Genomic DNA, 25,476 nt, shown 5'->3' with positions numbered 1-25,476 from the left:
TATACCATGGAATACTATGCAGCCATAAAAAAGGATGAGTTTGCGTCCTTTGTAGGGTCATGGATGCAGCTGGAAACCATCATTCTTAGCAAACTATCACAAGAAGAGAAAACCAAACACCGCATGTTCTCACTCATAGGTGGGAACTGAACAATGAGATCACTTGGACTCGGGAAGGGGAACATCACACACTGGGGCCTATCATGGGGAGGGGGGAGGGGGGAGGGATTGCATTGGGGAGTTATACATGATATAAATGATGAATTGTTGGGTGCTGACGGGTTGATGGGTGCAGCACACCAACATGGCACAAATATACATATGTAACAAACCTGCACGTTATGCACATGTACCCTAGAACTTAAAGTATAATAATAATAGAAAATAGTGTTGCTGTAAAGGCAGCAAATAAATGAGATTGTAGCTGAGAGAAGACATGGGTGTAAGAGAAAGGTTTCAAAAATAAGATGTATCACAGAATGCTGATGAGGATTCTCCAGTAAAAAGAAATAATGATTCACGAGAAAGAGTAGAATTTGTATAGTGTTATCCTTAAAAGGACAGAGAAGTTGACACACAGTTCACAAGTGGAGGGGTAAGAGCAAGGACAGTTTATCCATAGTCACTAAAAAGAAGGCATAATATGTATGCATGATGCTGGTGGGGAAGGAGATGTGGGAAGCATTTAGACATTCTCTTCTGATGGCCTAGATTTTCTTAGTGAAATAGAAAGCAAGGATATCAACTGAGAGGGAGGGTGGGAAGGAGGTGAGGCGATTTCAGTAAAGAGTAGGTGGGAAATGGTCTTCTTGGGGAGTGGGAAAATAGATGGAAAGGACATGTGGTGGGATTGTTGAACAGCACCAAAGATCAGCTTGAATTTGGACAGGCCAGGTTGATTATGTATTTTTGGTCCAGTTACATTCACATATTCAGCTGCTCAGTCAGGCACAGCTTAACAGTAGGCATTGAATTAGATTTAACCAGAATTTTGTTTTGCTAATTTAGTATGATAAAGGGAGATAGAGACAAGGAATTTTATTGTGTTGTGTGCACAAGGAAGTGATTAGAATGATGGACCATGCCATGGACTTTAAGTTGGACATGGAGAAATGTGATGGCATGATTGAGGGAAGGGGAAAGTTGATAGAATAAATGAAGTGTAAGATTTATCTTAGTACTCAATCAGCTGAATGCTTGTGTCATCCTTGGATATTGAGAAAATGCTCCTAAACCCCATTCAGCAGCAGGCAAAATTTGAGTTAAATATGCATAGATGCATAGTGGAGTAGATTCATATCCTGTTTGCAGGTAATGTGGAGTTGTACAAAGTGGGACAAGTGTGAATAGCTGAGGGCTCTAGTCCTGGTTCTTCAGTACCTTGTTGCCTGTCTCTGAGCAAGTCATTTCTCTTTTGGGAGTCTCAGTTTATTCATTATTCGAAATGCAGAACATGATCTTTGGTTCATTTATATTAATTGCAGGGAGGAATCAAGTGAGATAATAAATGCAAAGGCATTTGGCAAAATGGAAAGTATTATAAAAGCTACTATTTCTTTGTCACAGTAGTAATGACGACAGCAATAATAATGAAACCATTATTGTGTGTTTTTTACATTTCAGAGATTGTTTTAATTACTTTAAATGTATCATCTCATAATTCTTATGAGAGCATATTCTCTGCTTGCTATTATTTATTTCCATTTACAAATACATAAACTGAAGGCTAGAAGGTTAAATAACTTTTTTAAGGTCAAAAAACTATTTCTGAGTATGTGGTTTATCCACAGACCTGTCTGTCTTCAAAACTGATGTCTTTTTGGTCAGCATTTTGTTTGTAAAAATTAAGATATCTGAATACATATCATTTATTGTACTTTTATATTTATTATCTCATATGATTTCCCCCCACCAGCTATTATAGATTTCACATGATCTAAAATTTGTCTATAGTCATCTATTTGAGACCTGTCTAATCTAAATTCTGCCACTTCAGCCTTGTGTAATTATCCAAAGCTCCTTTGCTAGGCAGATAGGGTAGGGAGCTAAATATTATACTTTAATCACAGACTGAGCTGGTGGAAGCTGGTATTTAGTTTAATGAATCCTAATTTACCGTTTCTATGGCTTGCCCCACAGGACATTTATTTGAGTACATGGCAGGTCTTTGTAACCTCAGCGCTAAGAGACTATGGGCATTTTTTTCCTGTGTGATTCAGAGGTTTTTGAATTATCTCTTTAGCCTCCTGCCCTGTGAAGATTCAGAATTTGGCAAATCTTTTGAGGGAGAGACCAGCTGTGCATTTAGCATCCTTCAAGACTCCAATTTTGTCATTACCGTCTGCCAAAAGTTCTGCCAAGGACCAAGTGTGGATTCTTATCTTTCAGCAGGTTCCAGATCTGCAAAAGGTTGTTGGAAGATATGGGTGTTAATTTACTACTCCCTCTGATGCTTTCATTTGTTACTTGTTCTTAGTCCTGCCAATCCTGTACCCCCAACCTTTGCCTCCTAATCACCTAGAGACTGTGGAAATAATTCTATTTTGCTTTAAGTTTTGGCTTAAGCTCTTTATCTTCCTCTTCAGTTTAGCTTTAGAGTTTAGCAAATATCTTGAAGGAGAAATAAATTGTCTATTTGAGGCCTGTCTAATCTAAATTTTTTCACTTCAGCTCTGTGTAGCTGTCAAAAAGTCCACCAGCAGCAGCTCTCCACCTAGACTTAGCTCAAATTCTCAAATTCAGATCCATGTTCAGAATCAGGACATATTCTCAGAGACAGCTGTGGAGCTTCAGTTTACCTCCGAAAGACTGTCCTCATTCTGGAATTGTATTCCCTCTAGTCTTGCTTACTTCTACAGTTATTAGGTGTCTATAAATATATATATAATTTTTGAAATCCATCTTTTTTCTAATTGTTTTCAGTGGAAATATTGACCTGCCATGAACTATTCCATTTTACTCAGAAGTAGAAGTCAAATCCTGTAAGTTTTAATAAATAGTAAGTTTACTAAATAGTATTTTTACTGTTATTCAGTTTATAATATTTTCAATTTTCCTTGGATTATTTACAAGCATATTGCTTAACTTCTGAACAATGGGACTTTTCTAGTTACTTTTTCATTATTGTTTCCTAATGTGATTATATTATAGCGAAATAATTATTTTATGGTTTTGTTCATTTGAAATATGTAGATAATTGTATTATGGCCCAGCAAAATGGACAGTTCTCTATATGTTGTGTGGGTATTTGGAGAATATGTTTTCTATAGTTACTTGGTTTAATGTTCTTTTGCATATTCTTTGTCTTTGCTAACTTGTTTGTGTTTATTCCATCATGTACTGATAAAAGTGTGTTAAATTTTACCATGTTTCTGGGTTTTTCTTTTTCTCCTTTTACTACTGTCAATATTTTCCTTAAATATTTTTTTTTGACATTCTTTTTTTCTTTTTTTTTTTTATTATTATACTTTAAGTTCTAGGGTACATGTGCATAACGTGCAGGTTTGTTACATATGTATACTTATGCCATGTTGGTGTGCTGCACCCATCAACTCGTCAGCACCCATCAATTCATCATTTATATCATGTATAACTCCCCAATGCAATCCCTCCCTCCTCCCCCCTCCCCCCTCCCCATGATAGGCCCCAGTGCGTGATGTTCCCCTTCCCCAGTACAAGTGATCTCATTGTTCAGTTCCCACCTATGAGTGAGAACATGTGGTGTTTGGTTTTCTCTTCTTGTGATAGTTTGCTAAGAATGATGGTTTCCAGCTGCATCCATGTCCCTACAAAGGACACAAACTCATCCTTTTTTATGGCTGCATAGTATTCCATGGTGTATATGTGCCACATTTTCTTAATCCAGTCTGTCACAGATGGACATTTGGGTTGATTCCAAGTCTTTGCTATTGTGAATAGTGCCGCAATAAACATACGTGTGCATGTGTCTTTGTAGTAGAATAATTTATGATCCTTTGGGTATATACCCAGTAGTGGGATGGCTGGGTCATATGGTACATCGAGTTCAGGATCCTTGAGGAATTGCCATACTGTTTTCCATAATGGTTGAACTAGTTTACAATCCCACCAACAGTGTAAAAGTGTTCCTATTTCTCCACATCCTCTCCAACACCTGTTGTTTCCTGACTTCTTAATGATTGCCATTCTAACTGGTGTGAGATGGTATCTCATTGTGGTTTTGATTTGCATTTCTCTGATGGCGAGTGACGATGAGCATTTTTTCATGTGTCTGTTGGCTGTATGAATATCTTCTTTTCAGAAATGTCTGTTCATATCCTTTCCCCACTTTTTGATGGGGTTGTTTGTTTTTTTCTCGTATATTTGTTTGAGTTCTTTGTAGATTCTGGATATTAGGCCTTTGTCAGATGAGTAGATTGCAAAACTTTTCTCCCATTCTGTAGGTTGCCTGTTCACTCTGATGGTAGTTTCTTTTGCTGTGCAAAAGCTCTTTAGTTTAATTAGATCCCATTTGTCAATTTTGGCTTTTGCTGCCGTTGCTTTTGGTGTTTTAGACATGAAGTCCTTGACCATGCCTATGTCCTGAATGGTACTACCTAGATTTTCTTCTAGGGTTTTTATGGTATTAGGTCTAACATTTAAGTCTCTAATCCATCTTGAATTAATCTTCGTATAAGGGGTAAGGAAAGGATCCAGTTTCAGCTTTCTACTTATGGCTAGCCAATTTTCCCAGCACCATTTATTAAATAGGGAATCCTTTCCCCATTTCTTGTTTCTCTCAGGTTTGTCAAAGATCAGATGGCTGTAGATGTGTGGTATTATTTCTGAGGACTCTGTTCTGTTCCATTGGTCTATAGCTCTGTTTTGGTACCAGTACCATGCTGTTTTGGTTACTGTAGCCTTGTAGTATAGTTTGAAGTCAGGTAGCATGACGCCTCCAGCTTTGTCCTTTTGACTTAGGATTGTCTTGGCAATGCGGGCTCTTTTTTGGTTCCATATGAACTTTAAAGCAGTTTTTTTCCAATTCTGTGAAGAAACTCATTGGTAGCTTGATGGGGATGGCATTGAATCTATAAATAACCTTGGGCAGTATGGCCATTTTCACGATATTGATTCTTCCTATCCATGAGCATGGTATGTTCTTCCATTTGTTTGTGTCCTCTTTGATTTCACTGAGCAGTGGTTTGTAGTTCTCCTTGAAGAGGTCCTTTACATCCCTTGTAAGCTGGATTCCTAGGTATTTGATTCTCTTTGAAGCAATTGTGAATGGAAGTTCATTCCTGATTTGGCTCTCTGCTTGTCTGTTACTGGTGTATAAGAATGCTTGTGATTTTTGCACATTAATTTTGTATCCTGAGACTTTGCTGAAGTTGCTTATCAGCTTAAGGAGATTTTGGGCTGAGACGATGGGGTTTTCTAAATATACAATCATGTCATCTGCAAACAGGGACAATTTGACTTCTTCTTTTCCTAACTGGATACCCTTGATTTCTTTCTCTTGCCTGATTGCCCTAGCCAGAACTTCCAACACTATGTTGAATAGGAGTGGTGAGAGAGGGCATCCCTGTCTTGTGCCAGTTTTCAAAGGGAATTTTTCCAGTTTTTGCCCATTCAGTATGATATTAGCTGTGGGTTTGTCATAAATAGCTCTTATTATTTTGAGGTACGTTCCATCAATACCGAATTCATTGAGCGTTTTTAGCATGAAGGGCTGTTGAATTTTGTCAAAAGCCTTTTCTACATCTATTGAGACAATCACGTGGTTCTTGTCTTTGGTTCTGTTTATATGCTGGATTACGTTTATTGATTTGCGAATGTTGAACCAGCCTTGCATCCCAGGGATGAAGCCCACTTGATCATGGTGGATAAGCTTTTTGATGTGCTGCTGAATCCGGTTTGCCAGTATTTTATTGAGAATTTTTGCATCGATGTTTATCAGGGATATTGGTCTAAAATTCTCTTTTTTTGTTGTGTCTCTGCCAGGCTTTGGTATCAGGATGATGTTGGCCTCATAAAATGAGTTAGGGAGGATTCCCTCTTTTTCTATTGATTGGAATAGTTTCAGAAGGAATGGTACCAGCTCCTCCTTGTACCTCTGGTAGAATTCAGCTGTGAATCCATCTGGTCCTGGACTTTTTTTGGTGGGTAGGCTATTAATTATTGCCTCAATTTCAGAGCCTGCTATTGGACTATTCAGGGATTCAACTTCTTCCTGGTTTAGTCTTGGGAGAGTGTAAGTGTCCAGGAAATTATCCATTTCTTCTAGATTTTCTAGTTGATTTGCGTAGAGGCGTTTATAGTATTCTCTGATGGTAGTTTGTATTTCTGTGGGGTCAGTGGTGATATCCCCTTTATCATTTTTTATTGCATCTATTTGATTCCTCTCTCTTTTCTTCTTTATTAGCCTTGCTAGCGGTCTGTCAATTTTGTTGATCTTTTCAAAAACCAACTCCTGGATTCATTGATTTTTGGAGGGTTTTTTGTGTCTCTATCTCCTTCAGTTCTGCTCTCATCTTAGTTATTTCTTGCCTTCTGCTAGCTTTTGAATGTGTTTGCTCTTGCCTCTCTAGTTCTTTTAATTGTGATGTTAGAGTGTCAATTTTAGATCTTTCCTGCTTTCTCTTGTGGGCATTTAGTGCTATAAATTTCCCTCTACACACTGCTTTAAATGTGTCCCAGAGATTCTGGTATGTTGTATCTTTGTTCTCATTGGTTTCAAAGAACATCTTTATTTCCGCTTTCATTTCGTTATGTACCCAGTAGTCATTCAGGAGCAGGTTGTTCAGTTTCCATGTAGTTGAGCGGTTTTGATTGTGTTTCTTAGTCCTGAGTTCTAGTTTGATTGCACTGTGGTCTGAGAGACAGTTTGTTATAATTTCTGTTCTTTTACATTTGCTGAGGAGTGCTTTACTTCCAATTATGTGGTCAATTTTGGAATAAGTGCGATGTGGTGCTGAGAAGAATGTATATTCTGTTGATTTGGGGTGGAGAGTTCTATAGATGTCTATTAGGTCCGCTTGGTGCAGAGATGAGTTCAATTCCTGGATATCCTTGTTAACTTTCTGTCTCGTTGATCTGTCTAATGTTGACAGCGGAGTGTTGAAGTCTCCCATTATTATTGTATGGGAGTCTAAGTCTCTTTGTAAGTCTCTAAGGACTTGCTTTATGAATCTGGGTGCTCCTGTATTGGGTGCATATATATTTAGGATAGTTAGCTCTTCCTGTTGAATTGATCCCTTTACCATTATGTAATGGCCTTCTTTTTCTCTTTTGATCTTTGATGGTTTAAAGTCTGTTTTATCAGAGACAAGGATTGCAACCCCTGCTTTTTTTTGTTCTCCATTTGCTTGGTAGATCTTCCTCCATCCCTTTATTTTGAGCCTATGTATGTCTGTGCATGTGAGATGGGTCTCCTGAATACAGCAGACTGATGGGTCTTGACTCTTTATCCAGTTTGCCAGTCTGTGTCTTTTAATTGGAGCATTTAGTCCATTAACATTTAAGGTTAATATTGTTATGTGTGAACTTGATCCTGCCATTATGATATTAACTGGTTATTTTGCTCGTTAGTTGATGCAGTTTCTTCCTAGCCTCGATGGTCTTTACATTTTGGCATGTTTTTGTGATGGCTGGTACCGGTTGTTCCTTTCCATGTTTAGGGCTTCCTTCAGGGTCTCTTGTAAGGCAGGCCTGGTGGTGACAAAATCTCTAAGCATTTTGAGAACATGTTATTAAGTACATAAATTTAGAATAGTTAATATTTCCTCATAAATTTAATTCTTAATTTTTACTATTGTCATTTTTTTTTCCCTCTGGTAATTCTTTTTGCTTTAAAGTCTTGCTTATCTGATGTTGTCATAGCTATACCAGCCACGTGTTGGTTAGAGTTTGCTTGCTCTTTTCCCATTCATTTACTTTCACTCTTTTCCTTTTATGTTTTGAAGTTGTGTTCTATAAATAGCATATAGATGAGACTTGGTAGGATCCAGTTGGACAATATTTAGTTAATTGGAGCATTATTCTATGTATAGTTACTATAATTACAAATACATTTGCATTGAAATTTTTCAGCTTATTAAGCGATTTCTATTTTTTCCACCTGCCTATATTCTTATTTTCTCTTGCTTGCCTTATTTTAGAATGAATATAGATTGAGTATATTCAAGCATTCTAAAATGTACATATATACTCTATTAGCTTGAAGGTTTTATACCTTTTGCTATTATTTTAGTGTTTGCTATAAAAATACAAATTCATTAACTCATAAGAGTTTAATATAAATTGACACTTTTACTTGCTTCATGAATGCTTTATCTATGATCTATCATTTATTTTTGTCATACATTCTTGTATTCCAGCAAGACATTATTGTTTATATTATCAGTACACTTTAATATTATTACCATTTTTGTTGCTTTTCATTTTTTTGTTGTTGTTACATTTCCAAGCTTCCATATGGGATTACTTTTCTTCTGCCTGAAGAACATGCTTACAATTTCCTTTAGAATATATTATGGACTGAATGCTTGTGTCCTCTCAAAATTCATATGCTGAAGCCCTAACCCCCAATGTCACTATATTTGGAGATAGGGTCTGTGAGGAGGTGATAAAGGTTAAGTGAAATTGTAATGGTAGGACCCTCATTTGAAAAGGCTGGTGCCCCTGTAAAAAGAGGAAGAGACACCAAAGTGTGCTTGCTCTCTCTCTCTCTCTCTCTCTTTCTCTCTCTCTCTCTCTCTCTCTCTTTCTCTCTCTCTCTCTCTCCTCCTCCTCTCTCCTCTCTGTCTCCCTCTGCCATGTAAGGACACAGCCAGAAGGCAGCAATCTGCAAGCCAATTTAATATTGCAAAAACTCACCTCATGCTCCCTTCCAGTCACTAGTCCCTTTCCATGGGTAGCCATTGTCTTGATTTTTAAATAGAATACTTGTACATGTTTTTAAATTTTATATAAATGGAATTATATAGTATGTTCTTTATTGCATCTATGTTCTTGCACTCCACATTATGTTTGTGGTATTTATTCATGTTTAGAGTTGTAGATCGTTGGTTCTCAAACTTTAACATACATCAGAATTACCAAGAGGGCTTGTTAAAGCATGAATTGCTGGGTCACAGCCCAGAGTTTTGATTCAGTATGTCTGGAGTGGAGCCTGGGAGTCCTGTTTTCAGGTGCTGTTAATGCTGCTGATCCAGGGGCCATACTTTGAGATCACTGTTGTAAATCATTCACTCTCACTGGTTTATAGCAAAGATCAGCAAATTTTTTTCTTAAAGGGCCAGATAGCAAATTGCACAATCCCTGTAGGTCAAGAGGCAAAATTGATGACTTTATGTAAGTAGTTGTGTAACTGTTAAGAATGTAGCCATTTAAAAATGTAACAAACATTCTTCACTCAGGGGCTGTAAGAAAATAAGGGACTGGTCACATTTTTCCTGTGGGCTGTAGTTTATTGACTGATGATGCATAGTACTCCATTATGTCATGGTATTACAATTTGTTTATCCTTTAAACTGTTGATGGGGATTTGGGTAGTGTCCAGGTTTTAGCTTTTACATATTAACAATGTTATGAGAATCCTCAAACATGTCTTTTGGTGAACACATGTAGGGATTTCTGTTGGGTACATACTCCAGAGTAGAAGTGCTGTGTAATAAGGGTATGCATGTCTTCAACTTTAGGAGAAACTGCCAGTTTTCTAAACCAGTTGTATCAATTTACACTCCCACCAATAATATGTGAGAATTATTGTTGCTGCATGTCAGTGGTGTTCTGGAGCTGGGTCATACTGGCTTTCAAGGACCAATTGTGGGCATCTCTTCTCAATTCTGCATTCAGTGATCTCAGGATGGCTGCCTGAAATTGGCTATGGTGTATTTACAGTATGGAGACTGGAAAAAAGCCATAAATCAGGGATCTTATATATTCATTTGTAAGAGATTCAGTTGTTAAACATTTACCAGGATATCACATCTAGACATTTTTTGTCAACATTTGGTATTTAATACTTTTTGTCTACATTGTAGCTATTCAGGTGGTGGTATAGTACTATGCCTTTGTGGTTTTAATTTGCTTCTTTGCATCTCTGATGAGAATGAAGTTAAACAGCTTTTCAAATATTTGTTGGATATTTTAATATCCTTTTTCATTATGTTCATTTGTCTGTTTTTTAGATAGGTTGTCTTTTTATCTATCTATATATGTATATATGTTTATATTTTCATGGTAGAAGTTCTCTGCCAGATATATGTATTTCTAATGTCATCTCCTATCCTGTGAATTGCCTTTTCATTTTTTGTTGGTGTTTTTGATGAGCAAATCTTAATTTTAGTGTGGTCTAAGTTACCATTTATTTCTTTAACGGTTAGTGTTTTTTGTGTCCTATTTTTTTTTTTTAAACTTTGCCTATACCAAAGTCACAAAGAGGTTATCCTTAAATATATTTTCTATAAAATATTTATTTTACTTCTAACATAAAATTTTTCAACTAATTTGCAATTCATATGGTGTGACTTTGTGATATAATTGCAGTTTTTTCATATAAATGTGCATTTAATATAGCACTATTTATTTGAAAGACTACACTTTCACCTCTGAACTGCAATATCACCTTTATGAAAAAAAATTGGGTGATAATATTTGCCTGAACTCTTTATTTTATTCCATTATATGTATAACCATTCCAGTTAGTATATCCTTGCACTAATACCACAGTTCTTATTTACAGGTCCTTCAGATGTGTTCTTTTTTTTTTCAAGATTACCTCTATTTTAGCTTTTTGCTTTTCTACATGGATTTTAGAATCAGCTTGTCAGTTTCCACAAAAATCTCTGCTGTTATCTTGACTGAGACTTGAGGTAGATCGAAGGTGTCCACAAAGTCTTTAACACTTCCCACAGAGGACTATGATAATGGCTTCTTGTTTTATTGATCCTTTTATAATTATGAAATAACTTTCTTCTTCTCTAGTATTGCTTCTTGATTTTCCTGATTACAGTTTCATTATCTATCTTTTTGGTTCATGACTTCTGTTTCAGTCCTTTTATATTAAACTTTTGGCATATTAATATTTAAACTATATTTCTTGTAACTAGCATATATTTGGGTTTAAAAATCCATTCTGACCATCTTAATATTTTACTTGTAAATATTTGACTTATTTTTATTAAAGTTAATTACTGATATATAATTTGATTTAGAATATATTTGCTGCTAAATCATCAAGTTTCTATTTGAATCACTTGTTTCATATTCCCTTTTACTTCCATTCTTGCCTTCTTTTAGTGTAGTCAATGTGTCTATTTAGAATTTTTTTCTATTAATTTGTCAGTTATATCTTCTTCCGCTATTTTAGTAGCTACCTTAGAAATTACAGCAGGAATTTTTGACTTATTATAGTCAAGTACGAACTATTTGTGCTATGTCTCTGATGCTGCTAGAAACTGTAAACAGTACTTACCCCTTTTTTCACCCTCCTGCATTATTTTTGTCATGTATTTTTACTTCACATTTCATTTTGCACATAATTTAGACCGTACAAAATATTCTAATTACTGTTTTACGCAATCTAAATATATATTTACTTTTACCCATGTATTTATTCTCTCTGGCGTTCTTCATGCCCTTTTGCATTTTCATGTTTCCATCTAGCATAATTTTCCTTTTCACTGAAGAATTTTCTTTGTTTTTGTCTTGCTTTCTTTCAGTGTTGGTCTGCTGGTGAGGAATTCCTTTAATATTTGTTCATATGAAAGCCTCTTTATGTCACCCACATTGTTGAATAATATTTTCTTTGGGTGTAGAATTCTATGTTGGTAGTTCTGTGTGCTTATTTTTATTTTAGCACTTAAAAAATGTTGTAACATTACCTTTTGACTGACATTGTTTCTTTTGGGAAATCTGCCTTCCATTTTCCAGTTGTTCTTGTAAATGTAGTGTATTTTATTCCTCTGGTTGCTTTAAAGATTCTGTATCTTTTTTTTTTTTTTTTTTTTTTGGCAGAGCTAGCTGAGGTTTTATTTTGGACAAAAAAAAGCAATTGAATTGTTTTGTAGCTGGAGGCATGGGTAAGGGGGGTCCTCAGGCAGTAAATTCCCCCACAGGTGGGCTGAGGGCTAGGGCTGAGCCTCAGGTGTGTCTTCTGTTCCCTGTGCTTCTCTGCACAGCGGCCTCCCTCCCGGGCTCTGGGCAAGTCGCAGGAGGGGCAGGCGGGGAGGGGTTGCCGCAGCTGTTCACTTGGGCAGCACATCAGAGGACGCGGACACCAGCTTCCCATCGCGGGTCTAGATCTTCTTCACAACCAGGGCCCTGGTGGAGCTGGTGCAGCTGAAGGAGCTGGAGCCCGCATCAGAGCCAGAGGCCAGAGCCCAGGCCGTAGCTGAGCTCAGGGTTTGTGAGGCCCCCCATAGGTCGAGCTCAGACCACCTGCAAAACCGCTGGTGGTCTTCATATGGATAGTCATGTTCTGCATCCCAGACTCTAGCTGGCTCTCCTTGCCCTCCAGCAGCCTCCTGTAGGTGACATCTCAATGTCCAGGGCCAGCTTGACGTTCATCAGCTCCTGGTACTCACGCAACTGCCTCGCCATGTCCTGCTTGACCTGCTGCGGGGTGGCCTCTAGCTCGGAGGCATCCCTTGACGTTGGCATCCTTAACGTCCAGCTCCCCATGTTCCTCTGCATCTGTGATGGCGGCCTCCACAGGGAAGCCTTCTGGCCTTTGAGGCCCTCAATCTCAGCCTGAAGCCGGCTGATGTTCTGGTTCATCTCGGAGATCTCAGTCTTTGTGCGCCGCAGGTCATCCCCGGGCTTCCCAGCCAGGCTCTGCAGCTCCTCATACTTGACCTGGTACATGCTCTCAGCCTCAGCCAGGCTGCGGTTGGCGATCTCCTCGTACTGCACCTTGACCTCAGCGATGATGCTTTCCATGTCCAGGGAGCGGCTGTTGTCCATGGACAGCACCACAGACGTATCCGAGATCTGGGAATGCAGCTTCTGGATCTCCTCTTCATACAGCTGCCTGAGAAAGTTGATCTTGTCAGTCAGCCCCTCCAGGCGAGACTCCAGCTCTACCTTGTTCATGTAAGCTTCATCCACATATTTCTTGATGAGGACAAATTCATTCGCCATCTCTGTATGCTTATTGATCTCATCCTCATTCTCGTTCTTGAAGTCCTCCACCAGCCCCTGAATGTTGCCAAGCTCCGTCTCCAGCTTCAGCTTCTCCTGGCCCAGAGTCTCCAGCTGCTGCCTAAGGTTGTTGATGTAGCTCTCGAACAGGTTGTCCATGTTGCTCTGAGCCATCTCCTGCTGCTGCAGGAGGCTCCACTTGGTCTCCAGCATCTTGTTCTGCTGCTGCAGGAACCATACCTTGTCGATGAAGGAGACAAACTTGCTGAGGGTCTTGATCTGCTCCTTCTCCTGCATGTGCATGGCCTGGATGTTGGGGTCCACCTCCAGGTCAAGGGGGCTCAGCAGGCTCTGGTTGACCATGATGGCGGTGATGCCTCCCATGCCGCTGGCCCCACCATAGCCTCTGCCCAGGCCACCCCAGAAGCTGCTGCTGCCCACTCGGGAGAAGCTGGAGAAGCTGATGCGGGCACCAGGCCCACTCGTGTAGCAGCAGCTGCTGAAGGCCTGGGGGGCCAGAGGTGGACACCTTGTATGACTTCTGGGTCACCCTGATGGACATGTTGGAGGCAGGAGTGGAGGCAGGTGGGCTGAACCAGGCAGAGATTCCAGAAGGAGCAGAGAAGCTGCTTCTTGGTCTCTGTTTTTTTAACAACTTGACTATGATGTGCCTAGGTGTGGTTTTCTTTTTGCTTATCCTGTTTATGATTCACTGAGTTTTTTGATTCTGTGGGTGTATATCTTTTATTAATTTTGTAAACATTTTGAATATTATTTCTTTGGGTATTGCTTCTGCCCTATTCTTTCTCTTCTCCCATTCCATATTTGTTAGTTTTTTTTTTTTAACTGTGTCCTACATATCTCTTATGCTCTATCTTTTTTTCCCAATTATTTTTGTTCTTGTGCTTCAATTTCAATATTTTCTATAATTTTGGCGTTATGTAAAGCTGTTCTTTTGTGTCACATATCCCGTTAATCCCATGCACTGAGTTCCTAGTTTTTTCATTGTAGGATATCCAGTTGATTTTTATTTTCATTAATTCAAATTATCCATTACAGTTCTTGGTTCTTTCACATATTTTATTTAACTTTTCCTTTACTTCTTTTTAAAATGTTAATCATAGTTAATTTTAAAGTCATTTTCTGATTATTTCACTATCCAGATCATGTGTGTTTTTGCATCTGTTTTCATCTTTTATATTGATTTACATGTCATATTTTTTACCTCTTTGTGTATCTAGTAATATTTTTCTTGCATGTCACGCACCATGTATAAAAAATTGTAGAGGCTTCAGATGAGATATTCTAGAGAGAGTTCCACTTTTCCCCTTTTAGGCACATAAGGTGAGCATGCTTAATTTAATCCAGTCAGAAATTGTTCAGGATGAGGGCTAAAGTACAGTTTTATTAAAACTCAGTCTACGTCTGGTTTGCTACTTTTCCCTAGGATGTAAGAGCATGGTAGATTTCTATTTTGTAATCTCTGAAAGACTGTGGAAAATCCAGGTCTGCTATTCACAATTTGCAGCCTCCTGGAGTTTCAAATTCTGGCACATGTTTGTTTCCTAAGAACTGGGTGATTGCTGAATATTTCACTTCACCTTTTTACAAGTATTTTACCTAACTATGCCAGAAGTCAGCAAACGTTCAGTGGGGAAAATCTGCTGAGCATTTGAGTATCATCAACTTTTGTATTTGTCACACCAGCCTTGTCAAACTGTTAAAAGCTTTGCTGTTTTTTCTCTCTGCCAGCAGAGGCTCTTTGTCTGAATAAGCCTGGTCCTCAGCCTGTTCTCAGAGTTTGTAAATTTTCCAAAGGGGAAAAATAGTTGAAGATTGTCAACTTATAGTGGAAAAGATTCACTCTCCTTGAAATTTTAATTTATTTAATCTTTATTTCCATGACTATTTGGTACCTTTAACATTATGATTTTTGTAAATCATCCAGTTTTTTGTAGTTGTAGAAGATTGTTGTCTCTCACATACTTTTATTCAGAAGCTTATTTGAATATATATATATATATATATATATATATATATATATATATATATATATATATATATATATATATTGAGATGTAGTTTTGCTCTTTTTGCCCAGGCTGGAGTGCAATGGCACGATCTCAGCTCACTGCAACCTCTGCCTCCCGGGTTCAAGCGATTCTCCTGCCTCAGCCTCCCGAGTAGCTGGGATAACAGGCGTGTGCCACCACCCTGGCTAATTTTGTATTTTTAGTGCAGACGGGGTTTCTCCATGTTGATCAGGCTGGTCTTGAACTCCTAACCTCAGGTGATTCACCCGCCTTGGCCTCCCAAATTGCTGGGATTACAGATGTGAGCCACCACACCCGGCCTTTGAATAGATATTTTTAATGCTATTATAACTAGGATCTTTGAATGATTTAAATGTTTCTTATTCACTTGTAGAACGAAAAAATTATTTTTCATATATTGTTTCTGTATCCAGCAATTTTACTAAAGTCCCATTGTAAATGTAACCTTTTATCCATAGATTTTTAAAGAATTTTTATGTACTCAATTATATACTATATAAATGACAGTTTTACACTGCTTTTTGCATACTTATGTTCTTATTAATGTGTTGAACTGTCTAGGACCTCCACTATAATGGTGAATATTAGTGATAATGGCAGCCATTTTGTTACATCCCCAATCTCAAAGGCCAGCATTTTAATATATTACAGATAAGTGTAATATTTTGAATAGATATTTCTAGATACATTGTATCATATTAAGTTCACTTGTATTCCTTGTTTTGTATTTTTTGGTATATATTAAATTTTATCAAGAACTTTTTGCTTTTGCCTCTTTATATAATCAAAATTTTGTTCTCTAAAATATCAATGTGCTGAATTACATTTAAAAAATTTTAACCAGAATTGCCTTCCTAGGATAAATCCAGCTAGGTCGTGATGTATTAGGCTGTTTATATATTGTTGGATATGATTTATGAACATTTTAAAGGATTTGTTCATTCATGGCCATGAGTCAGAATGGCGTATAATTTTATTTGTTCATACAGTCCTTGTCAGGTTTCGATCTCAAGGTTATGCTAGCCTCAAAAAAAAAAAAAATTTGGGGGAGTGTTATACCTTGATTTATTCTATGGAAGAATTTTTGTTAGATCATAATTACTTTCTTCTTGGATTATTGCTGGAAATTGCAGCAAAGCCATTTTGGCCTAGATTTTCTCTGTGGGAGGTGTTTAGTTTTTAGTTTCTTTAATAGTTATAAGAATATTCAAGTGATCCTCTCTTTTTTTCTGTGTTTTATTGAGATATAATCTGCATATAATGAAAACCACAAATCTTAAACAAAAAGATTAATTTTGACAAATGAATACATTAATGTGACCATCACCCAGATCAAGGTAAAGAACATTCCATGACCCCAGAAAGTTCCCTTGTGCCCTTTCCAGTCACTATCCCATCCTTTAAGTGACCATTCTCATGTCATAGGTGAATTTTGCCTATTCCTGCACTTCATATAAATGAAATCATAGGGTATATATTCCTTTTTGTGTTGCTTCTTTCACTCATCATCACAGTTTTGAGATCCATACCTGTTGTTGCATTTATCAGTAGTTTGTTCATTTTAGTACTAAATAAAGCCTGTATGATTGTACCACAGTTTTTTTATTGATTACAATGCTGTGGACTTTGTTTTTTCCCCCAATTTTTAGCTATTGTGAATAAAGTTGTTATGAACTTCGCTGTTCAAGTTTTTTTGTGAACATATGATTTCCATTCTATTGGTTATATACATATGAGCAGAATTGCTGGATTGTAGGTGTAGGTATATTTGAGAAACTGCCGAAGACTTTTCTAAAGTGGTTGCACTATTTCAAACTTCCACCTTTCATATATGACCGATCCAGTTGCTTCACATCCTTGACAACACTTTCTATTGACAATCAGTGAATGTAATTTGACCTTTTACCCTTTCTTGTGAATGTGTAGTGATACTTGATTATGGTTTTAATTATATTTTATATGATGGCTTGTAATGTACCTTCTTGTTTGTTGGGCATTTGTATATCTTTTTATATATTATTTTTAAAATTTTATTTTTCCATAAGTTATTGGGGAACAGGTGGTATTTGGTTACATAAGTTCTTTAATAGAGATTTGTGAGAACCTGGTGCACCCATCACCTGAGCAGTATACACTGCACCATGTTTGTTGTCTTTTATCCCTTGCCCCCCTGCACTTTTTCCCCCAAGTGCCCAAAGTCCATTGTATAATTCTTAAGCCTTTGCATCCTCATAGCTTAGTTCCCACATATCAGTGAGAACATATGATGTTTGGTTTTCCATTCCTGAGTCACTTCATTTAGAATACTAGTCTCTAAACTCATCCAGGTCATTACTGTTAATTCATTCCTTTTTATGGCTGAGTAGTATTCCATTGTATATATGTATGCTGGAGTTTCTTTATCCACTTGTTGATGGATGGGCATTTGGGTTGGTTCCACGATTTTGCTATTGTGAATTGTGCTACTATAACCATGTGTGTGCAAGTATCTTTTTCGAATAACGACTTCTTTTCCTCTAGGTAGATACCCAGTAGTGGGATTGCTTGATCAAATGGTAGTTATTCTTTGAGTTCTTTAAGGAATTTCCACACTGTTTTCCATAGTGGCTATACTAGTTTACATTCTCGCTAGCAGTGTAGAAGTGTTCCCTGATTGCCGCATCCACGTCAACATCTACTGTTTTTTGATTCTTTGATTATGGCCATTCTTACAGGAGTAAGGTGGTATCACATTGTGGTTTTGATTTGCATTTCCCTGTTCATTAGTGATGTTGAGCATTTTTTCATATGCTTGTTGGCCATTTGTGTATCTTCTTTTGAGAATTTTCTATTCATGTCCTTAGCCCACTTTTTGATGGGATTGATTGTTTTGTTGTTGTTGTTGTTTTGTTTGTTTTTTTCTTTTCTTACTGATTTGAGTTCGTTGTAGATTATGGGTATTAGTCCTTGTAAGATGTATAGATCATGAAGATTTTCTCTCACTCTGTGGATTGTCTGTTTACTCTGCTGACTGTTCCTTTTGCCATGCAAAATCTCTTTAATTTAATTAGATCCCAGCTATTTATCTTCTTTATTGCAATTGCTTTTGAGTTTTTGTTCATGAAATCCTTGCCTAAGTCAATGTCTATAAGGGTTTTTCCAATGTCATCTTCTAGAATTTTTATAGTTTCAGATCTTAGGTTTAAATCCTTAATCCATCTTGAGTTGATCTTCGTATAAGGTGAGAGATGAAGATCCAGTTTAATTCTCCTACATTTGGCTAGCCAATTATCCCAGCACCATTTGTTGAAAAGGGTGTCCTTTCCCCACTTTATGTTTTTGTTTGCTTTGTTGAAGATCAGTTGGCTTAAGTATTTGGGATTTATTTTTGGGTTCTCTATTCTGTTTCATTGATCTATGTACCTATTTTTATACCAGTACCACGCTGTTTTGGTGACTGTAGTCTTATATTGTAGTTTGAAATCAGGCAGTGTGATGCCTCCAGATTTGTTCTTTTTGCTTAGTCTTGCTTTGGCTATGAGGGCTCTTTTTTGGTTCCTTATGAATTTTAGAATTGTGTTTTTTCTAACTCTGTGGAGAACGATGGTGGTATTTTGAAGGGGATTGTGTTGAATTTGTAGGTTGCTTTTGGCAATATGGTCATTTTCACAATATTGATCCTACCCATCCATGAGCATGGAATCTGTTTCCATTTGTTTGTGTCACCTATGATTTCTTTTAGCAGTGTTTTGTAGTTTTCCTTGCAGAGGTCTTTTGACTCCTTTGTTAGGTATATTCCTAAGTATTTTATTTATTTATTTATTTATTTTTGCAGGGAGTGCTTTCAACTTTTCCCCACCATTATTATGTTGGCTGTGGGTTTGTCATAAATGCCTTTGTCACATTAAGGTAGTTCCCTTGTATGCCAGTTTTGCTGAGGGTTTTCATCATAAAGTGATGCTGGATTTTGTCAAATGCTTTTTCTGCATCTATTGAAATGATCATATGATTTTTGCTTTTAATTCTGTTTACATGATTAATCCCATTTATTGACTTGTGTATGTTAAACCATCCCTGCATCCCTGGTATGAAACCCACTTGGTCATGGTGGATTACGTTTTTCATATGTTGTTGTAGTCGGTTAGCTAGTACTTTGTTAAGGATTTTAGCATCTACATTCATCAAGGATATCAGTCTGTAGCTTTCTTTTTTGGCTGTATCCTTTCCTGGTTTTGGTATTAGGGTGATGCTGGCTTCATAGAATGAATTAGGGAGGGTTCCTTATTTCTCTACCTTGTGGAATAGTGTCAAAAAGATTGGTACCAATTCTTTGAATGCCTGGTAGAATTCTGCTGTGAATCCATCTGGTCCTGGACTTTTTTTTGTTGTTGGTAATTTTTTAATTACCATTTCAATCTTGCTGCTTGTTGTTGGTCGGTTCTGGGTATCTAATTCTTCTTGATTTAAGCTAGGATGGTTGTATTTTTCCAGGAATTTATTTATCTCTTCTGAGTTTTCTGGTTTGTGTGCATAAAGGTGTTCATAGTAGCCTTGAATGATCTTTTGTATTTCAGTGGTATCAGTCATAATATCTCCTGTTTCATTTCTCAGTGAGGTTATTTGGATTTCTCTCTCTTCTTTTCTTGGTTAATCTTGCTAATGGTCTATCAATCTTATTTATCTTTTCAAAGAACCAGCTTTTTGTTTCATTTATCTCTTGTACATTTTTTTGGTTGTTGTTGTTGTTTCATTTTCATTTAGTTCTGCTCTGATCTTGGTTATTTCTTTTCTTCTGCTGGGTTTGCATTTGGTTTGTTCTTCTTTCTCTGGTTCCTTGAGGCGTGACCTTAGATTGTCTGTTTGTGCTCTTTCAGACTTTTTGATGTATGCGTTTAGGGCTGTGAACTTTTCTCTTAGCACTGCCTTAGCTATATCCCAGAGGTTTTGATAGGTTGTGTCATTATTGCCATCCAGTTCGAATAATTTTTTACTTTCCATCTTGATTTCATTTTTGACCCAATGCCCCAGTGCTCATTCAAGAGCAGCTTATTTAATTTTCCATGTATTTGCATTGTTTTGAGGGTTCCTTTTGGAGTTAATTTCTAGTTTTAATTCACTGTGGTATGAGAGAGTGCTTGATATAATTTCAATTTTCTTAAATTTATTGAGACTCATTTTATGGCCTATCATATGGTCTATCTTGGAGAAAATTCCATGGGCTATTTAATAGAATCTGTATTCTGTTTTTGTTGGTTGAAGTGTTCTGTATATATCTGTTAAGTCCATTTGTTCCAAGGTATAGTTTCAATCCATTGTTTCTTTGTTGACTTTCTCTCTTGATGACCTGTCTAGTGCTGTCAGTAGAGTATTAAAGGTCCCCACTTTTATTGTGTTGCTGTCTATCTCATTTCATAGGTCTATTAGTATTTTTTAAAATAAATTTGGGAGCTCCAGTGTTAGGTACATATATGTTTAGGATTCTGATATTTTACTGTTGGACAAGGCCTTTTACCATTATATCACGTCCCTCTTTGTCTCTTTTAACTGCTGTTGCTTTAAAGTTTGTTTTGTCTGACATAAGAATAGCTACCCCTGCTTGCTTTTGGTGTCCATTTGCCTGAAATACCTTTTTCTACCACGTTACTTTAAGTTTTTATGAGTCCTGATATGTTAAGCGAGTCTCCTGAAGGCAGCAGATGGTGGGTGAGTTCTTATCCATTCTGCAGTTTTGTATCTTTTAAGTGGAACATTCAGGCCATTTGCATTCAATGTTAGTATTGAAATGTGAGGTACCATTGCATTCATCATGCTCTTTGTTGCCTGTATACTTTGTTTTTTGTTCTTTCTTTTTAACTTCTAATTTTTTATAGGTCTTGTGTGCTTTATGCTCTAAAGATATTCTGTCCTGATGTGTTTCCAGGATTTATTTCAAGATTTAGAGCTCCTTTTCAAAGTTATTGTATTGGTGGCTTGGTAATGGCGAATTCACTCTGCATTTGTTTTTCTGAAAATGACTGTATAGTTTCCTCATATATGAGGCTTGCTTTCACGGGATACAAAGTTCTTGGCTGAATATTGTTTTGTTTGAGGAGGTTGAATATAGGGCCCCAATCTCTTCTAGCTTGTAGGGTTTCTGCTGAGTAGTCTGCTGTTAATCTGGTAGGTTTTCCGTTATAGGGTACCTGGTGCTTCTGTCTCACCACTCTTAAGATTTTTTTCCTGGTTTTAGGTCTAACATTTAAGTCTCTAAACTATCTTGAATTAATTTTTGTATAAGGTGTAAGGAAGGGATCCAGCTTCAGCTTTCTACTTATGGCTAGCCAGTTTTCCCAGCACCATTTATTAAATAGGGAATCCTTTCTCCATTTCTTGTTTTTGTCAGGTTTGTCAAAGATCAGATAGTTGTAGACATGTGGTATTTTTTTCTGAGGGTTCTGTTTTGTTCCATTGGTCTGTATCTCTGTTTTGGTACCAGTACCATGCTGTTGTGGTTACTGTAGCCTTGTAGTATAGTTTGAAGTCAGGTGGCATGATGCCTCCAGCTTTGTTATTTTGGCTTAGGACTGTCTTGGCAATGTGGGCTCTTTTATGGTTCCATATGAACTTTAAAGTAGTTTTTTCCAATTCTGTGAAGAAAGTCATTGGTAGCTTAATGGGGATGGCATTGAATCTATAAATTACCTTGGACAGTATGGCCATTTTCACGATATTGATTCTTCCTATCCATAAGTATGGAATGTTCTTCCATTTGTTTGTGTCCTCTTTTACTGAGCAGTGGTTTTAGTTCTCCTTGAAGAGGTCCTTCACATCCCTTGTAAGTTGGATTCCTAGGTATTTTATTCTCTTTGAAGCAATTGTGAATGGGAGTTCACTCATGATTTGGCTCTCTGTTTGTCTGTTATTGGTGTATAAGAATGCTAGTGATTTTTGCACATTAATTTTGTATCCTGAGACTTTGCTGAAGTTGCTTATCAGCTTAAGGAGATTTTGGGCTGAGATGATGGGGTTTTCTAAATATACAATCATGTCATCTGCAAACAGGGACAATTTGAGTTCCTCTTTTCCTAATTGAATACCCTTTATTTCTTTCTCTTGCCTGATTGCCCTGGCGAGAACTTCCAACACTATAGAGTGGTGAGAGAGGGCATCCCTATCTTGTGCCAGTTTTCAAGGGGAATGCTTCCAGTTTTTGCCCATTCAGTAGGATATTGGCTGTGGATTTGTCATAAATAGCTCCTATTATTTTGAGATATGTTCCATCAATACCGAATTTATTGAGAGTTTTTTAGCATGAAGGGCTGTTGAATTTTGTCAAAGGCCTTTTCCACATAAAACCATAAAAACCCTAGAAGAAAACCTAGACAACACCATTCAGGGCATAGGCATGGGCAAGGACTTCATGTCTAAAACACCAAAAACAATGGCAACAAAAGCCAAAATTGACAAATGGGATCTAATTAAACTAAAGAGCTTCTGCACAGCAAAAGAAACTACCATCAGAGTGAACAGGCAACCTACAGAATGGGAGAAAATCTTTGCAATCTACTCATCTGATAAAGGGCTAATAACCAGAACCTACAAAGAACTCAAACAAATTTACAAGAAAAAAACAAACAACCCCATCAAAAAGTGGGGAAAGGATATGAACAGACACTTCTCAAAAGAAGACATTTATGCAGCCAACAGACACATGAAAAAATGCTCATCATCACTAGCCATCAGAGAAATGCAAATCAAAACCACAATGAGATATCATCTCACACCAGTTAGAATGGCAATCATTAAAAAGTCAGGAAACAACAGGTGCTGGAGAGGATGTGGAGAAATAGGAACACTTTTACACTGTTGGTGGGACTGTAAACTAGTTTAACCATTGTGGAAGACAGTGTGGTGATTCCTCAAGGATTTAGAACTAGAAATACCATTTGATCCAGCCATCCCATTACTGGGTATATACCCAAAGGATTATAAATCATGTTGCTATAAAGATACATGCGCACGTATGTTTATTGCGGCACTGTTCACAATAGCAAAGACTTGGAACCAACCCAAATGTCCATCAATGACAGACTGGATTAAGAAAATGTGGCACATATACACCATGGAATAGTATGCAGCCATAAAAAAGGATGAATTTGTGTCCTTTGTAGGGACATGGATGCAGCTGGAAACCATCATTCTCAGCAAACTATCACAAGAACAGAAAACCAAACACTGCATGTTCTCACTCATAGGTGGAAATTGAACAATGAGATCACCTGGACACAGGAAGGGGAACATCACACACCAGGGCCTGTTTTGGGGTGGGGGAAGGGGGGAGGGATAGCATTCGGAGATATACCTAATTTAAATGATTAGTTAATGGGTGCAGCACACCAACATGGCACATGTATACATATGTAACAAACCTGCACGTTGTGCACATGTACCCTAGAACATAAAGTATAATAAAAAATAAATAAATTTTAAAAAAAGGTTAAAAAAAGAAAAGGCAGTTAGCCTTTATATTACATTTATATATTTTTTAATTGATTAAAATAAATAAAACAATTATATAATCATATTATAAATCTAAAAAAAAAAGATTTTTTCCTTCATCTTAACTTTGGATAACCTGATGACAGTGTACCTAGATGAAGATCTTTTGGGGATGAATTTCCCAGGTGTTCTTTGTGCCTCTTGTATATGCATGTCTAGGTCTCTGGTAAGGCCAGGGGAAGTTTTCCTTGATTATTCTCCCAAATATGTTTTCCAAGCTTTTAGAATTGTCTTCTTCCTTAGGAACACCGATTATTCTTATGTTTGGTCATTTAACATAATCCCAAACTTCTTGGAGGCTTTGTTCATATTTTCTTACTCTTTTTTCTTTGTCTTTGTTGGATTGAGTTAGTTTGAAGACCTTTTCTTCAAGCTCTGAATTTCTTTCCTCTACTTGTTTGATTCTATTGCTGAGACTTTCCAGAGCATTATGCGTTTCTAAAAGTGTGTCCAAAGTTTCCTGAATTTTTTATTGTTTTTTTAAGCTATCTATATTCTTTATTGAACTCTTCAGTGTTTGAGTTCATTCAGTGTTTGCCAATTTTTGTTGTTTATTAACCTTATTATTATTTTGTAGAATTCTTTGTATTTTCCAGTTATGAAGTCTTTGTCACATATATGTATTAAAATATTTTCTTCCATCCTGTGACTGCTATTACACGTTCTTAATGGTGTATTTTGTTGAACAAAGGTTTTAAAATTTGTTGAGACCCAATTTATCATTTTTTTTGTTTTATGAATATTGCCCTTATGCTTATCTAAGAAACCTTAGCCTTCCTCAAAGTCTTGAAGCCATTGTCCTATTTTCTTTTTATAATTCCAGCTTCGACAATGGTATCTGTAATCATTGTCAACATAATTTGGGAGTATGATGTGAGGGAAGGTTAAGGTTCGTTTTTTCCTCCACAGGAATATCCAGTTGTTTCAACACCATTTATTGCAGACATTCTTATCTCCAATTGAATTGCTTTGAGGACTTTATTGAGAATCAATTGATGGTATATGTGTCAGTTTATTTCTGGACTCTATATTTTGTTCAACTTATTTTTCTATTCTTATGCTAATATCACACTTAGTTAACATATCTTTACATTAATTAAGAATTTTGTGTTGCCTTATGGAGTTTAGAATAAATTTATCAATTTACATAAAAATTTTACTCAGCATCCTAATTTTGAAAAAAAATTTCTATAAAAATCCTGCTATGTGTTGAATTTATTGCCAAATTTGGGGAAAATTGATATCTTAACATTAAGTCTTACAATCCACAAACATGGTATTATCTCTTTATTTAGGTCTTCTTTGATTTTTCTTAGAAATTTGTGTAGTTTTCCAAGTTTTCCATATAACGGTATTGTGCATCTTTTGTTAAATGTATTTCTATGCCATTTACTCTCTGATATTATTGTTATTAGTCTTGTTCTTTGAATTTCATTTTTCACTCATTGTTTCTAATAACTAAAACACAATTGATTTTTTTATATTGACCTTTTATGCTATATTACTTATTAATATTGGTATTATATTGTAGATTTGTTTGAATTTTCATGTACAAATACAGTTGGCCCTGCATCTGTGGGTTCTGCCTCCATGGATTCAAGCAACTGCAGATCAAAAATATTTGAAAAACAAAAATGATGGTTGTGTCTGTACTGAGCACATGTAGATATTTTTTCTTGTCATTATTCCCTAAGCAATACAGTATAACAACTAGTTACATAGCATTCACATTGTATTAGCTATTACAAATAAACTAGTGATAACTTAAAGTATATGGAAGGATGTGCACACGTTATATACA

At 36.7% G+C, this 25,476-nt stretch overlaps 1 pseudogene; it reads right to left on the bottom strand.

Moving 5' to 3' along the window:
* Nucleotides 1–12,209: 12,209 nt before the first annotated feature.
* On the bottom strand, nucleotides 12,210–13,666 carry LOC104670161 (annotated as a pseudogene).
* Between the last annotated feature and the right edge of the window lie 11,810 nt (nucleotides 13,667–25,476).

Source organism: Rhinopithecus roxellana, chromosome 7 (genome assembly GCF_007565055.1).
Source record: "Rhinopithecus roxellana isolate Shanxi Qingling chromosome 7, ASM756505v1, whole genome shotgun sequence".
In the NCBI taxonomy this organism is placed as follows: domain Eukaryota; kingdom Metazoa; phylum Chordata; class Mammalia; order Primates; family Cercopithecidae; genus Rhinopithecus; species Rhinopithecus roxellana.
This window is presented reverse-complemented; position numbering and strand designations above follow the sequence as displayed.